Here is a 16,718-nt window from a genome sequence, read left to right as displayed (position 1 = left end):
ACAGGGATGCTCTGATTGTCTGGACGCAACCTGAACAGAAAGTTGTGGCTGCCATTTTATTGTCAGGGAACGGTTCCCGGGGCAGAACATTTGTGTGAAAGCTAACATAAGGGGTCAGGATGGAGATACTCAAGTTATGTGTCCAAAATAGTTTTTTTTAATCGTGTGCATTATTCATGATGCCACTGAGACCACCACTGTGGACCCTCGTGTACCATTGCGGGGACATCACGAATATTGTGAAGTCATCTCGAATGTTAATGAAAATAAAAATGTATATATATTTGTCCTCACTCACTGGCCACTGTCACAAACTCTTTATATGCACTCAGACACTTATACAACTATTCACATATCCACTCATACACCTATAAATCCAGTCACATACCCACTCAGATACTGACACACTCACTTACATACGCCTTCAGGTAACTATGTACCCACATGCCTAGTCACTTGGACAGTTGCACACCCATGTTCAGACCCACTCAGAGACTCATGTCCCCACTTAGACACTCTCATACCTACTTAGAGACTCTTACACCCACTTATAGACCCATATAGTCACTCATACACACAGTCACAGACCCTCTCATAGACTTATGGACTCAGTCACTCATATACCTAGAAACTCAGACGCCCACTGACAAACTCACTCATATATACAGACACCCACACACTCACCCAGTCAAGGCTTATGCATTCACTCACAGACCCACTCAGACACTCACCCTTCTAGTCATAGACCCACTCAGACACTCATGCATGCACCCATTCACTTACCTACTCAGAGACTTATGCGATCTCACTCACAGACCCATTGAGACATTAATACACCCACTCATAGATCCACTCAGACACTCATATATTCACTCACGGACCCAGTCAAACACTCACTCACCCAGACAGTCACTCACACAGCGCTAGTTATACACTCCGAGACTTATATACTGATGCACAGTTGCAATCACAGACCCACACACCCACTGATAGAACCACTCAGATAATCATGCTGCTAGTCATAGACCCAATGAGAGATTTATGCACTCGCTCACAAATCCAGTCAGACAATCACGCACCCAATCACTCACTCATTTAGACACCACCTTAGACACTCATGTATCCACTCACAGAACCAGTCCGACAGTCATATACTTACAAATGCACAAAGGCACTTATGCAACTACTCACAGATTGAGAGAAAGACTTACGCAACAAATCACAGACCCATTGTGATACTGATGCACCCACTCGGAGAAGCGCTGAGGCAGTCATGCAGTTGGTTACAGAAGAATTGATAGACTGATGCACCATCTTACAGATTCACTCAAGTTCGTATAAAGTGAATGAGTGATGTACTGATACAGTGATGCATGTAGTTATGGATTACACTGAAAAGGTTATGCACTGTGTGATAGAGAAATTAAGGGAGTTGTACATGCTATTATACCGTCATTTAGATAGAAATATGTTTAGTCTGTTTGTTATAATGCATTTTGCAGTTTCAAGTTCTTAATCTGGTGGTGGCTATTGAATGTCTGCATTTCTTTTGTTGTTTTGCAACGTATTCCCAATAATCGAAGCTACCAATATTGTAAATCAGTTTAAATTATTGTTTTTATACAAACTCTCTACACAAATATGACATTAAACAATGCTGTAATAAACCCCTAGTGTCTAAAATACTGTAAAATGTGTGATCGTCGTGGTTACTGAAGGCATCGTAACTCTCGCCGTCACCGTGAAAACAGGAAGTAGGGTTCAAACATGTTTTTTAAGTTAGAAATAAGTGCATTGTAATATCATTTTTTATTAATGCGGTGGTGATGGTTGAATTTTTACATTTGTTTTGCGATTTCGCGACGTGATCCCAATCATCGAGTTGTCACCAAAAATTTCGAAAATTCCCACCAAAAATCAGTTAACAAGAAAAAGAAAAACAGTTTGATCACTTGGGTGGCACTGACAAGAGCCTTTATTTTGAGAGTTTGTTGAAGACAGGTACATAAAAGACTATGTGAAGTTTCAGGTTGCTTAGAAACACCCTGTTCCCTTCGTCTGTAAAGTTACCTACATCACCTCTATATATTCCATATGTGGATCATACAATGTAATATGTATGAATATTTGTTATACACTTTACTAAAATCCTGCGTTCATCGCGGTTACCTGCGCCATCATGACTTACAGCATCGCCGCGATTACACATTACACCTAAAGTTAGGTTTGAAGAGTATATCAATAAGAAACTTGTGTCAAATATTAATTGAAATATGTCTAAGTACTTGTCCCCGACTTTTTAAAAAACATGCACACTTCACGACTACTGATGACATCACGATCTACAGAGTCACCGTGAATATATAAAACACCACATTGAAGAGTTTTTTTCACAAAACCATCACACAGACTCAAATATAATGCTGTGTGAGCGGTGGTATTGCTGAGTAAGTGGGTATGTTAGTTGCTGCATGAATGAGTGAGTGGAGGTATGAATGGCTCCATGGGTGGGTAAGTGGGTTTGCACTCACTGTATGGGTGAGTGAGTGAGTGCCTAAATGGCTTTATGAATGAGTAACTGGATGTGCAAGTAGCTGTGCGGGTGAGTGTTTGGCTGTTTGAGTGGCTGTTTTAGAGAGTGTGTATGAATGGCTGTACAGGTGAGAAGGCAGATGTGTGAGTACTTGTATGGATGTGTAAATGGGTATGTATGTGGTTGTGTGGGTGTGCAAGTGAGTGTGTGAGTGTTTTTATGGGTGAGTGGTTGTGTTGAGAGGCTATATGGTTGAGTGAGTGGGTATGTGAGTAACTGTATAGCCAAATAAGTGGGTGTGTCAGAAGCTGTAAGTGACTGGTTGTATTAGTGGCTGTATGGGTGAGTGAATATTTGTATGAATGGCTGTATGGGTGGGTGTGTGACTGCCTCTATGGAGGAGTAAGTGGGTATATGAGTACTGGTATTAGTCTGTGAATAGGTATGAGAGTGGTTGTGTGGGTGTGTCAGTGGGTGTAAAGAGGTTCTATCAGGGTGTGAGTTGGTGAGTGAGTGGTTCTGTGGATGATGTCATAAGTGATGTAATTAGTGACATCATTTGAGATGCCATCAGTGATGTCACTGACCATGTCATGAGTGATGTAATATGTGAGGACATAAGCAGAGCATTGCGGGGACATAAGTTATAATTAGCTCAGGTAACTATAACTACTGAATATCACTGGTTTTGCATGAGTGAAATCTATAAAGTACCTGTAACCTTTGGTTTTCTCAGTGAATTTGTAAAGTTTTTAAAATTCCATATCCTAACTTAAACTCCCCTGTAACCTTTGTTTTTTTCAGTCAATGTTTTAGGTTTTTCAAATTGTATTTACTAAATATAACGACCCATTTTTTTTTTACTAGTAGTCGTGTTTGCAGAGCAGTGGAGAAAGGTGAATGGTACCTCTAACCAACCGTCACCAATCCTGCTGTAAGGGACGTACTGGAGATAACAGGAGGGCTTCTTGGCCTCCAAAGTCCCTCAGCAGCCAAAGGGGACTTCATCCCCAAGCAGTAGTGAGCTAGAAGCAATGCTGCATGGCCTCTGAAGTCCTTACAGCAACCGTGCTCTGTGGGAATTACTGGAGGTCAACAGTGGGGTAGTTGGCCCCCTAGGACTCTCTGGAAGCAAGGGGATTTTATACCCCAACCAGCTGTGCACCAGGAGGCTGGTTTGCAGAGTAATGGAGAAAGGGGGCATGGCCTCTGAGACCTTCTCAGCAATCCCACTGTGTGGAACTTACTGGAGGTTACAGGAGGGGTGGTTGGTCCCCAAGGACCCTCTAGAATCATGGGGACTCATCGCCAACCAGTAGTGTACCAGGAGGTGTGTTTGCAGAGTGATGGAAAAAAGGGATGTGGCCTCCAAAGTCCTCTCAGCAATCAGGCTGTGTGGGACTTACTGGAGGTAACAGGAGAGCTTGCTAGCCCCCATGGAACCTCCCAAGCCAAGGGGACTTCATCCCCCATTCAGCAGTGCACCAGGAGGTGCATTTGCAGAGTTGTAGAGAAAGGGTCCGTGCCCTCTGAAGTCCTCTCAGCAATCAGGCTGAGTGGGACTTACTGGGGACCTTCTTGACCTAAGAGAGGGCCACACAGCCCAATTCCCAGGGCAATTTGAGCCCCCGGGACCCCATGGCCAAGACTCCTTTTTTTAATTAAATAATGGTAGGGGAGCCATGCAGCCCCCCTTCTGGGCCAATTTTGGACTTGTGGACCCAGTCCACTGGGGCCTGGCCTCTACTGTGGGTGCCCAGTCAGGGCACCCACTCACTAAAGTTGGGGACTGGGAGGGAGCTGGAAAGCAAACATGCAGCTTCCTCTGTGTAAAAACAATTGTGCTATGTGTGCTCTTGCTTGCTCCAAACAGAGCACAGTTTGCTATTGCTTGGCAGGAGCAGTTTCGCTCTCACCAAGCCATAGCAAACAGCCATGTTCTGGGTGGGCACCTGGGACATAGCATGAGCCAGCCCGGTGGGGTGGCGGTCCCCAGGGCCATATTTTGCTCCAGGAGGGGGGCCCATGCAGTCCAGCTCCTTTCTTGATTAAGAGCCTGTCCCGGGGTGGTGGCGGTCCCAAGGGCTGAGAAAGGCCTGGAAGGGGAGCCACAATTATTAAAAAACACTTTGGCCATAGGGAGGTGACTGTACCTAGGGCCCGGGGAGGTCAGTGAGGCCCCTGCACATCAAAAATTGAAATTCCCAAGGAGGTGGTGGTCCCTGGGGCAGGGGGTCTGCAAGGTCCCCATGATATTATCCCCAGGAAGGTGGTGGCCTCCAGGGCTGTGGGGGGGGGGGGGTTGAACCCCTGTATGTTTATCATTTGCAAACACAAGGAGATGATGGCTGGAGTGCTGACAGTTTTTCAGACGTTTACCCCCAGTCACAGATCTGGGTTGAATCCATCATCGTTCTTTAGCTCACTTCGCCACCCCAGTTCAGTTCCATCTATATGCAAATCAGTCTTGACCCTGTGCCTCATGGGAACAGTCCAGCCCAAAGAGCTGATGATTATGAAGTTAAGGTCCACAGTAAATGCAATAGAACGTGAGTTATTAGTATATAATTTAACACTTGTGACATGTAAGGGAGGAGCCTAAATTGCACTGCACCAATCCCACCTCTGATTGTGATGTTTGCCATCACAATTACATATGTATCTTATCAGATGAGACCAGCTCAAAACCCTGATATTTTCCAACATTTTCATCTAGAGTTTTCCATGTATTTGATTTCATCATAATATCTACATTGACTCTCATCTAGTTCCACATTCTTTCTCTTTCTTCTTATTCCTGCTCTTTCCTTTTTGCGTTTATACACGTACATTTCTTAAATACTACAAACAAGCAAATTTTATTATGGACAATTATCACCAGGGGTCTCAAAATGTAGCCCAATATATCTTGCCTACTGCAGCAAATGAATTTATGATTGCTTACCATGCATGTGTAGCTTGCAACTCCTTGGAATCTCTCATTAAACCAGGAATATTCTTAAAATATCACTTCACTTCTTCACACTTATCAAAAATATATTTGCAGCATTTCTGAACCTTCAATATCTTCAAGACTCCACCGTCCTTTGTGAGAAGAATGTCGCAAGGCGATTCTGCATCGCCATAGACCTTATAGATATCATTTCAGTATCCATGCCTAATGATTAATTTGCTGTTCTAGTACCTAACTTATCCTCTATTGTGGACAACTTTCTAATTTCAAGATCCTTCAAAACTACTCCGACAGAGTGTAACAATGTATCAAATATGTCTCCAACTATTCCAGAACCACTGCTCCTCCATTTTGCTCTAAACTGTGATCTTCACACTGGATTATCCAGATGTTCTACATGGTAAATCTTTGGAAAGATTATTGCCAAATAACATGTACCATACCACATTTGGGACAATGTAAAATATGTGTGATCCCCACAAATATAATAAACACCAGGAATAACAGGATCCTAACCTCCCGTGAATAACTGCCAGTTTTCCACATATTATAGATTTTGCAATCAAAACTTGCAGGCATAACTCCTGTCTAATAATGTTCCAATTCTTCTTTACTCTACTGATTTCTATACATTCGATCCTTTCCTTTTCTCTATCTAGCATTAATTGCACTTCTCCTGTCTTCCACTAAATCTAGAGATCTCTTTTCAACACAATTTAAGGAACAAATCAAATTATACCTTTGAGCATAAGCAATATCTAGCATTGTTATGGGCTTAAAGAAACAATCAGCTGAATCCATCTATTTAGCATTAGGGTGGTGATTGAAGTGCTTAAACATGGGAATTTCAGAAAGCACTACATTTTTGTTTGAATATAAGACTGAAAATACCCTTTCCATATAAAAGACTCATTAAAAGGCTACATGTAATAGCATATGTAACAGGGATATGAACATAGCTAATCCTTTTTGCAGCTGAAGCAGATAACTGAGTACAAACATAGCAGTATTTAGCAGCTATGTGTCAATATATTCATAAGGCAACTTAAAATATGCTTTTGAGAAGTCTCTTATCGATGAATCTACATGTAATGTCTTAAAATCAAATGTGTACAAACTACTGTGAGTAGGAATCAGTGTTCTAGGGGTAGTCTTAGATCTAAGTTTAACTAAATTGGGAAGTGGAGGTGAATATAATGCTGGAGGTCAAACAGTTAATCCTACGATTAAAGCTCTTGATACACCAGCTAGTATAAGCCTAAGTATAGTAGTGTTACTGGTTTTCATGACTTTACTAAAATCAGACAGTTGAGTAGAAAACAGCAGCAAATGGATTTGTTCTGTATGTTTCTGCTTGTGCTAATGGCTCAACAGTGTCCATAAATCGTTTTCTGATATTATTTACAAAATATTTGTGATTATTCCCTAAGCCCACCTCGATTTTCTTCTGAATTACACCCTTATGCTCTTTCTGCAGCCTCGAGCCAGGGAATATTCTTAATTATTTTAAACAGAGTCCATTTAATTGTCTCTAATGAAAATAAAGTCCAAAATTCAGTTGAGAGATCATGTTAGTGACAAATCAGGTCAGTCTCTACAATGTCAAAGAAACTAAATTCAAAACACAGTTAAACCACAAGCTAAAATTCACAGATGTTCAATTGGAATCTCATTGTTTTTCTTCAAAACCTTGCTGTCATTTTCTATAATGTATGTCCATTCAGGAGATGAGTACCTTGATAGGGTACCCCGGCACTTTTTGATCTCCGGAGTGTAGGTCATTCATCCTCACTATTACTCAGATTATAATCATCAATATCATTTGGGATAGTATACAATACGTGCCCTGCAGGGGGCTTAGTCTCTCCCACTCTCTCCAACTCTTGCCTTTTCAGCCAACCATCACCAGCTTCTGCTCGGCTTGAAACAACATTAGACACTTCATCAGGTCTGTATATGGCTCAGTCAGCGCTACAGGCTAAGTCTCACCTGTCTCAAATCCAGATGTCTACTCATCAAGACCCCCGTCAAGCCGAGGATATGCTGATTCAGGCTTTACGCAATTTTCTTATCTCTTTCAACCTCTTCCCACTGATTTTCAGTTGGAATATGCACTTCTGGGAGAGGAACTATTACATCATCAAGCGTAAACTCCACTTTGTGAGTACAGGCAGTGTGGATCCAGTTTGGTAAACCCCCACAATTAACAGCAGTCCACTCCAGAGAAGGCAACAGTAGGGAAAGTGTTGGATAGTGGAGTGGTAGAAATTACTATTACCACTCCAGAGTGTGCAACAGTAGGTAAAGTGTTGGATAGCAGAGAGGTAAAAATTACTATTCCAACTCCAGTGAGTGCAACACTAGTGAAAGTGCAGGATAGCGGAGAGATAAAAAAATACTATTCCCACTCCAGTGAGTGCAACAGTAGGGAAAGTGCTGGATAGTGGATGGGTAAAAATTACCATTCCAACTCAAGTGAGTGCAACAGTAGGGAAAGTGCTGGAAAGTGGAGGGGAGGGGTAAACATTACCATTCCCACTCCGGTAAATGCAACAGTAGGGAAAGTGTTGGACACCGGAGAAAAAAAAATTACTATTAACACTCAAACACTTAGAAAAATAAAAAATAATAAAAAGGAAAAACAATTAATTAAAAAATGTACAAAATAAAAATGAAAAATATTAAACATATAAAAAGAACACATACTATAATGATAATTACATATAATAAAAACCTACAAATATTATAGAAAATAAAATATTACATACATTTAAAAAAATAAGTCTTTTAAACTAGAAAAAATGTACAAATAAATTCATTAAAATAAATGTATTTATTTCATTTCCTACACTATAACACCACACCAATAACGAAACACTTCAACATTTTTAATTACATTTCTTTATATAATTAACTTATTTATTCATAAATTAATAGAATATTATTAATAAAAAGCGAATAAACTTTAATTGACTACACACACTTCAACACTATTATATCTACAACACACACCTAAATTAAACTATAAATAATAAAACATAATTACAACGTATTTTAAAATTAAAAACTATTACTATTATTAATAACACACAGAAAAAAAAACGGTTACCCCAAATAAATATAAAATAATTAACATTAATTAACAACTATATATTAATTAATTAAACACAAATTATTTCCCACCTTTACTCCTATAAACACCACAACACACACCTAAAATTAATTACAAAATTACCAAAATTAATAACCCGTGAATTAATTCAAATTAATTTACAACCAACTATTAATTCAGCAATTAAAAATAAATTACTTCCCAACTTTCACATCTATAAACACCACAACACACACCTGAAATTAATTACACAATTACTATAATTAATTAACAATTATTAATTAATAATAAATTACTTTACACATTTAACACTATAACATCTTAATTAAACAAATATCAATAAATAAAAAATAATCAATACATTTAATATAATGAAATTAATTCCTATCCTATTCCCCTATAATCCCATAACCCGCTACAGAACTAAAAATGCAAAATTAGAATAAAAAAATTAAATACTACTAACGATGTAAGACATATCTTAAAAATACAAACAATTCCTATACAATAAAACATACATCACATACATATAAAATATATACTAAAATACATAACATTAATTAAAAAAAACTATCTTTTTAACAACTATGGGGTCGATTCCGATCCTGGAGAAATATTCCCCGTACGAATCGTATCCGGATTTTTTTACGTACGACTCGTACAAGACCCGTACAAACTGGCAAGTACGATTCGTATGTAAAAAACACCAGACGAATCGCATTGGGAATATACCCCGACACGTCCTCGGGTCGGAAAAAGTGTCTGACACATCCCCGGACGTTTTTACGTACGACTCGGTAAACCGACGTCCGAACGCGCAAGTACGATCCGTCCCGTCCGTCCGCATCCACAACCGTATGGTAAAAACACCGTACGGAGCGAACCTCCACAGCAACCATGGAGACGTCCAAACATGTGCCCGCATACGTGCCGAACACCCCCCCATGTCCGTGCCGTACCCCCTGCCCCCCCTATGTCCGTGCCGTACCCCCAGCCCCCCCGTATGTACGGTGCGGACCCCCACCCCCCGTATGTACTGTGCGGACCCCCACCCCACCCCCGTATATACGGTGCGGACCTCCACCCCACCCCCCGTATGTACAGTGCGGACCCCACCCAAGTATGTACGGTGCGGACCCCCACCACACCCCCCGTATGTACTGTGCGGACCCCCAGCGAGTAGCGCTGGGGGTCCACACCGTACATACAGGGGATGGGGTGGGGGTCCGCACCGTACATACGGGGGGTGGGGGTCCGCACCATACATACGGGGGTGGGGTGGGGGTCCGCACCTTACATATGGGGGCTGGGGGTACAGTGCGGACATACAGGGGGGCTGGGGGGGTGTCCGGCGCGTACCGGGCCCCCTTTTCCTCACGCTTCGCGGCATACTTAGCTTTACCAGCACTTTTTGTGTGCCGTAAAAATATAGCCGTCTGGAGTGCTGTCGGTACGAATCGTACTTGCTGGTACGTAAAAAGCTGCCTAACTCCGTCCGCATGTCGCGTACGTGCCGTCCCGGATCCCCTTTGTATGTGTTTTTGTGTCGGTCGGTGTTTTGTACGAATCGTACGGAAATGGTGTTTCCGTACGAATCGTACTTGCATGTTTGTATGGTGTTTTACCGGGTACGAGCCGGACGGAGAAAACGCTCCGACCGACGGTTCGTACCCAGTTTCTCCAGGATCGGAATCGACCCCTATATATTTGCAAACCATATTAAACACTTCGATATTTTTAAAATCAATATTACTTACCTTAAGTCGATATACTTGACAACAATATTCCTGCTGTCGATATTTCTGACACACAATATTAATGACCCAATATTTGTGTAACTCGATATTTTGTTCTCGATATTCTGTCTCTGCACCCATTTGCAGGCACTGCTGGGAGTCTCATTGCTCGACCCATGATGATTTCATGTGGGGACAGTCCTGTCCTCTGATCTGGAATGCTGCATTAACAGAAGGGGTAAGGCATCAGGCCACTTTAAAGATGATGCACACACCCTGGACAACCTGGATTTCAACATTCTGCTCACGTATTTCACAATGCCCGAAGACTCAGGCTGAAAACTGCAATGTAGTCATTGCTCCACTTGTAATGTTGCACGCATTTTCTGGGTCTTATTATTTAAATAAAATCCTACATCTGACTCCAGCAAAGGAAAGAAACTGAACCTGGGGATCAGTTGCCTCAACAACAACTTAGCTACTGTGAAGCTATCATTTCTTCTGGTGGGTAAGTGTCAAGGAGGTATCACATCGGGGATCATGAGGGATAGGCCCAACCAGAAACGTACTAGTCCCTTAATCCGAAAAAAAACTGACAAAGAAGTACATCTGGCGTATTCTACAATAAGGGGGGACAGGTATATAAACATTTAAAAATGTGGCAGAACTACTGGGAAAGGAATCCTTTTTAGGTCGAGAACCCACAGTCACCTGAGGGTGACATTCTTCATCATTGGTTTTCCTCTTCACATCTGGACTGCAAGGTCCATGGTGTAGGCTACAACTCTCCTAACGGAGAGGAGCTGAGGTGTTTTATGGTGAGTGATAGTATTTAGGTAAGTGATGGACAGAGTGCAAAAAATCTAACAATAGTGGTTAAACTACCTCCAGTGTACCTAATAAACTTTATTCTGTGACCCACTGGGGATAGGAGTAAAAAGTGGACCAGCGTTTTAAGAAATATGTATGTAACCTTTTTTAGTGGTCAAAGGTCGACATGTTTCTGCATTAAGTGGTCTCAAAACAGGGATACTTGGCATTCATCAGGACCAAACAGTTATTATTTTATATTCTCTCTGTGTCTATGTGAGAAAAGACCTTATATTCAAATCAAATTATATACTGGCCAATCAGGATAGACAAACATGCGACGGCCCATGCAAATTTGGGGTCCACCTTCGTTCCTAAAATAATGACAGACAACCAAGAAAAATGCGTGGTGTCACATTTCACACACATTTCTTAGTGACGATTTACAGTGCAGATAAAATAAATATTAGAAACACGCAGGCACCATGTGTAGAATCGTGAAGTTTCCATATTCTTATGACATCATGTGTCTTACCTAATTAGGTGGGTGCTGTTGTCCATCTTTGTGCCAATGGATACATCCAAAAATGCCCAACTACAAGACAAAAATAACCAAACACATAGTACCGTAGCAAACGACTTCCCCATTCGTGTATGTATGAGCTAATTGATATTCATGTGTAGCTGCGGTCATGACCTTCCTGGCAAACCCAATTTTGCATATTTAGATGGAAATTAATTTCTTTATCTTTATACTAGGAATGAACATGGCACAGCCTATAATATCGAAATCTAGGCAAAATCTGCAGTGTGGTGTAAGAGCTGAAGTTATTAGTCAAAAGGAATATTAAAGCGGAGATGTTCTACTCGAAAGACCTCCACATTAGGTATCAGGCTTAACTAGATGCGCTGCTTGTGATATCTAAACCAAAGCGAAATATGAAATGTGGTAAAGGAGCTGAAGTCATCAGGCAAAATGAATCCTACTGCGAAGATATTCAACTCGAACTACCTCTGTACCAGGTATTTCAATTAGTCAGGAACGTTAATGAGAACGCAGAGGTGCCCGTCGGGTTTCCAAGCCGGTTCTTTCTATGCAGGAGCATAAGTATCCTGCCTGGCTTAGTATCAGGTCAAAGAGCCTTACCTCAGTGTGTCAGTGATAGGTTAATGGATGCCCCAGCGAAGGTACGGCCGGCCGCCACCGAAGTCTAATTTGAAATGGACCGGGGGTGGCTTGCAACGTGAATGCGTACACATTGCTAATGTACTGTGAATCCTGGGAAATGTGGTCCATTGGAACTCAATGTGGTTGGTCCATTGTTGCTCATGGGGATTGTAGTCTTACTGCGACAGATTCCCTAATCATCGAGTATTTGTCAGACACACTTATGTTAAAACAGAATGTGGTGCCCTCACAAATAAGATGCATTGAATGATTAGTGTCAACTCATTTTCTCAGTTGGAGTGCGAGAAATGTACAAGCGTGGGCGCGCGCGCATGCGCAGTTTTCTTAAGGATTATCCAGACGGCGAGAAAGAGGAGGAGGGCCGCCCGGGGACGTCGCAGTACTTGTGAGTGGTTTTTAATTTACTTTTAAGTAATGTAGAATTACTTGTTAATTTAGGGGGTGGATGCGGAGGTTGGCCAACTCCGCTCCGCTGCTGAGTGTGCGGAGATTTGCCTTCTCTGTGGAATGCCGAGAAGGCAAATCTCCGCACACACCGCGGGCTGAGCACAGTTCTTCACCTGGGCTTAGTGAAGTAACCACATTCTGTACCAAACGAGTTCCTCCTGTGCCTCCCCATCTTGGGGGCACTAGGAACAGTGGTTGATATATTTACTCCAGTAGGAGCAATCAAGGGATGTGTGCTAGTTCCTGATGACTCAGGATTATATAAAGGAACTGAGAAATCATCGTAACTGGAACAGTTATTGTGTCAGAGGTATTGGAAACAGTAGAATAAATAGAAGCAAGAATCCCTGCACTCTCTCCCATAAAGGTCTGATTTAATTCAATGAAGCAGTTGCTCTCTCAGAATCTCCACCGGTAATAGTACCACTAATCACTTCGGATTGGGTCACATTATAAGGTGATGGTCGGGTTGAGAATAGCACATCCAGAAAATCATCACCAGAATAATTATCACTATCTTCACTTGAGCCCTCTGCACTATCCACTTTATCCTCTTTTTTTTCTTCTTCTCTTTGTGAGGTTCCTCACTCATCAGGTATAACCTAGTTCCCTCGATTATGTCAGCTCTTCATTTTTGTTGTTCCGCATCCAACCTAGCTTCAGCACAGCTACGTACTCACTTTCTAACTCTATCTTGATACCTCTCCTTTTCTTTAACACAAGTTGCATACTCCCAGGCATTAAGTGCCATAGACTGTGTGAGTCTAGGGCATGGTTTCGTCTCATACAATAGAAATAAAATCAAAGTCCTAAGCCACAGTCATTGGATTGGTATCACAATAAATCCACGCAATAGTCTTCTCAAATAGTTTTCTTGTTGTTTTATTCAAATTTTTGTAAAATATGTACTTCAGTTCTTCATCTTAACAGGTAGCCACAGGTTGAGCCAACAAGTGTTTCATCTATAGGTAATAACCTACGACTTCATCAGGGCTATAACAAACAAATACATAAAATACTATTATAGTCCACAAAGTAATATCCAATCGATTCTAAAAGAACCTCCACCAAAGTCAGAATTGAAAGATGAAACACCTTGTGTGAAACCATAATCAATCCAAAGAAATGTGAATCAATTCAAGAAAAGCTGGAATATTCGTGAAGGGATGGGACAATAAAAAGTGATCATCAGAAAAAGTACTGTAAGCAAAACAAGTAGAGTTAACCACTGAAGATAGCGATTAGTACCACACCCAAAGTCAGTCATTCCAAAGATGAGTATAGATAAAAGGTCCCAAATCTATCAAAAAGCTCCCTGCAAGCAACACGTATCTGCAGGCATATTATTATATATACAGTTCTCTGCGACACATTCGAGTATTGCCGTCCTCAAAGTCAAAGTGAGCCCTCTAGTCTGACATAAACAAAGTCTCCCAATTAAACTTCAAGATTCAATGCATAAATGTAATTACTTATTTTTGGCATATTCACGTAGTATACACGCAGTATAGCAGACACTCACCACTAAAAAACGAAAGCACAAGGAACAGCAGTGCAGCCTCCTAAGTAAGAACAGGATCTTCATGGCTTCAATTACCGGTCTAGAAAGAAAAGGGGAGCATAAGGCTCACATTACTGATCAGGCCACTTATGTCAAGTTCGTATAAAGACAATTATCAAATAAAATATGACCCCAAAAGAGAGTGTAAGGGTCGCATTGTTAATCCTGCCACTCATATCCAATTCGTATAAAAACAAATATTCAAACAAGATTGGTGCCAATAACGTTGTGGGATCGTGATGGGTTCTAGATTTGCGCCCTCTTTTGCCTGCCTCTTCATGGGGAGGTTTGAGGCGACGAATATCTGGGGCCCATCGGTAGCCAAGTGGCCATTATGTATGGCAGATATATTGATGATTGTTTACTTATTTGGACAAGGAGTGAGCAAGAACTAAAATACTTTTTTGACTACATGAATAACAATGCGTACAATATGTTGTTTACACTGAAAGGATTGTGTTTCTAGATGTAGAACTATTTGCAGATGACGATAAAATCAATTGTAAACTGTACAGAAAGAGCACGTCATGCAATTATGTACTGCATGCGGCCAGTGCACATCCTAGAGTTCAAGTAAATGCTATTCCATATGGCGAATTCTATAGGGCCCGCAGAAATTGCAGTAATGGTGTAGACTTTTCTAACTGCGCTAGTAACCTGGAATTTAGATTTCTGGCTAGGGGATATGAACCCAGTATTGTACACAAAGCTAGACAAAGAGCTGTAAAATTATCTAGGATGGATACCTTAAAACCTAGGGGTAAACAAGACTCTGACGTAGCTTCATCATTAAAACTAGTGACTGGTTACCATCCTTGGTCACATAAGATCTATAATATACTAAACAAAATTGGTATCTATTGACATTTGACCCTAATCTTAGTATGTACATCACTAAGTATCCCAGTATTATCTATTGTAAGGGTAGGAACCTACGTAATATTGTCAGCCCTGTGAGAAACTGTGACGTTGGGGCAGAGCCCAAACATACAAAGTAATGAGGTAATGAATACCCGAATAGGGGTACAGACCAGAAAATAGGGACCAATACCCTGACAAATGCCAGAGCGACATGGTTAGGCGCAAAAAAAGCTGGCAGAAACATGTTGATATTTGCAGTGGGGATAGAAGGGTCGTTACCTTCCCTGAATACCCCATACCGTTGGTTTTAATCCTGCCAGAGGTTGACAAAAAATAAAAAATTGTGGGTTAACCCCTAGGCAGTTTTACAATTATATCTGCACCTCTCTTGGTCCCTGCTTCCAGGAGAAGATTTGTTTTCCTTTTTGATTTGAGGTTACACTTTTGTGTTTCGTTTTGTCTTTCTTTATTGCACTCTACCCTCACCACTACTCTTCATCTTCTTACTAAAAAATTGCGCTCCATTCAGAGTGTTGGTCTGCATCTGGATGTATGATGCGGCCCAATGATGAAGCATGACACTACCAAGTGTGTGAGGGCAGTATTAAGACATCTTTTGATTTTCCCATGTCTAGCGTTCAGTAGAGTTATCTGTGTTATAAAGATTTTCTCTGTTGTGGAACATAAATATGTAGCCTTCTTTATAAGTGATAGATGTCTCAGGATACTGATAATTTGTATTTAGTTTGCTGAAATCATGTTAAAAGAACAAAAATTATTTCTTCTCTTATTAATAACACGTTTGATTATATCATAAATGATTTGTGTCTTAGGATTCTGACGGTCTGTATTGTTTTACCGAGATCAAGTTATAGAACAAATTCTAATTTATGGTTTAAACAACATATGTAAGTTGACTGTTGCTTCCTCTCCTAAGTGGATACATGATATCCAATTTACTTATATTTCTTTCTAATGACCTTTGGAATCCCCTATATAAACTTGATTGTTTATGTATCTCTGTCTTCCTATTATCACTAACATACCTTGGTTTGCTCTTTGCACATTAATGTCCTCTCCTTTGAGCTGTTCTTAATATGACCTGCTCAATTGTGTGGTGGTGACTCACAGCTTTTACTGTGGTTCGGTTCTTTTTTCCCTTTCTAGTGGCTATTAGAAAGTTATACTTTGGGTTGTTCGCGTTGGCAACATGACTAGTACATAATACCTCATATTAATAAAGAGCATGAAATAGATAGACATATCGTTCAGGGACATCACTTGATAATTTGTTCCAAACCAGTTGTTAATTATTTCAATAGAACAGTGGGTAGGTTCCTTTATAGTTTCTAATGTGACATTATATATCACTCATCACGCTCGCTCTGAACTTTGATACAGTTTCTATTGAAGAATCTGTTGCATTAAATTAATTCATATCTTTTAGTTCTAGTGCCTTCACTATAGATCGCAATGGTATGTACTGATGCCACTCGCTTGATTTTGTTCGCTTTTT

Source organism: Triturus cristatus, chromosome 2_2 (assembly GCF_964204655.1).
Source record: "Triturus cristatus chromosome 2_2, aTriCri1.1, whole genome shotgun sequence".
Taxonomy (NCBI): domain Eukaryota; kingdom Metazoa; phylum Chordata; class Amphibia; order Caudata; family Salamandridae; genus Triturus; species Triturus cristatus.
This window is presented reverse-complemented; position numbering follows the sequence as displayed.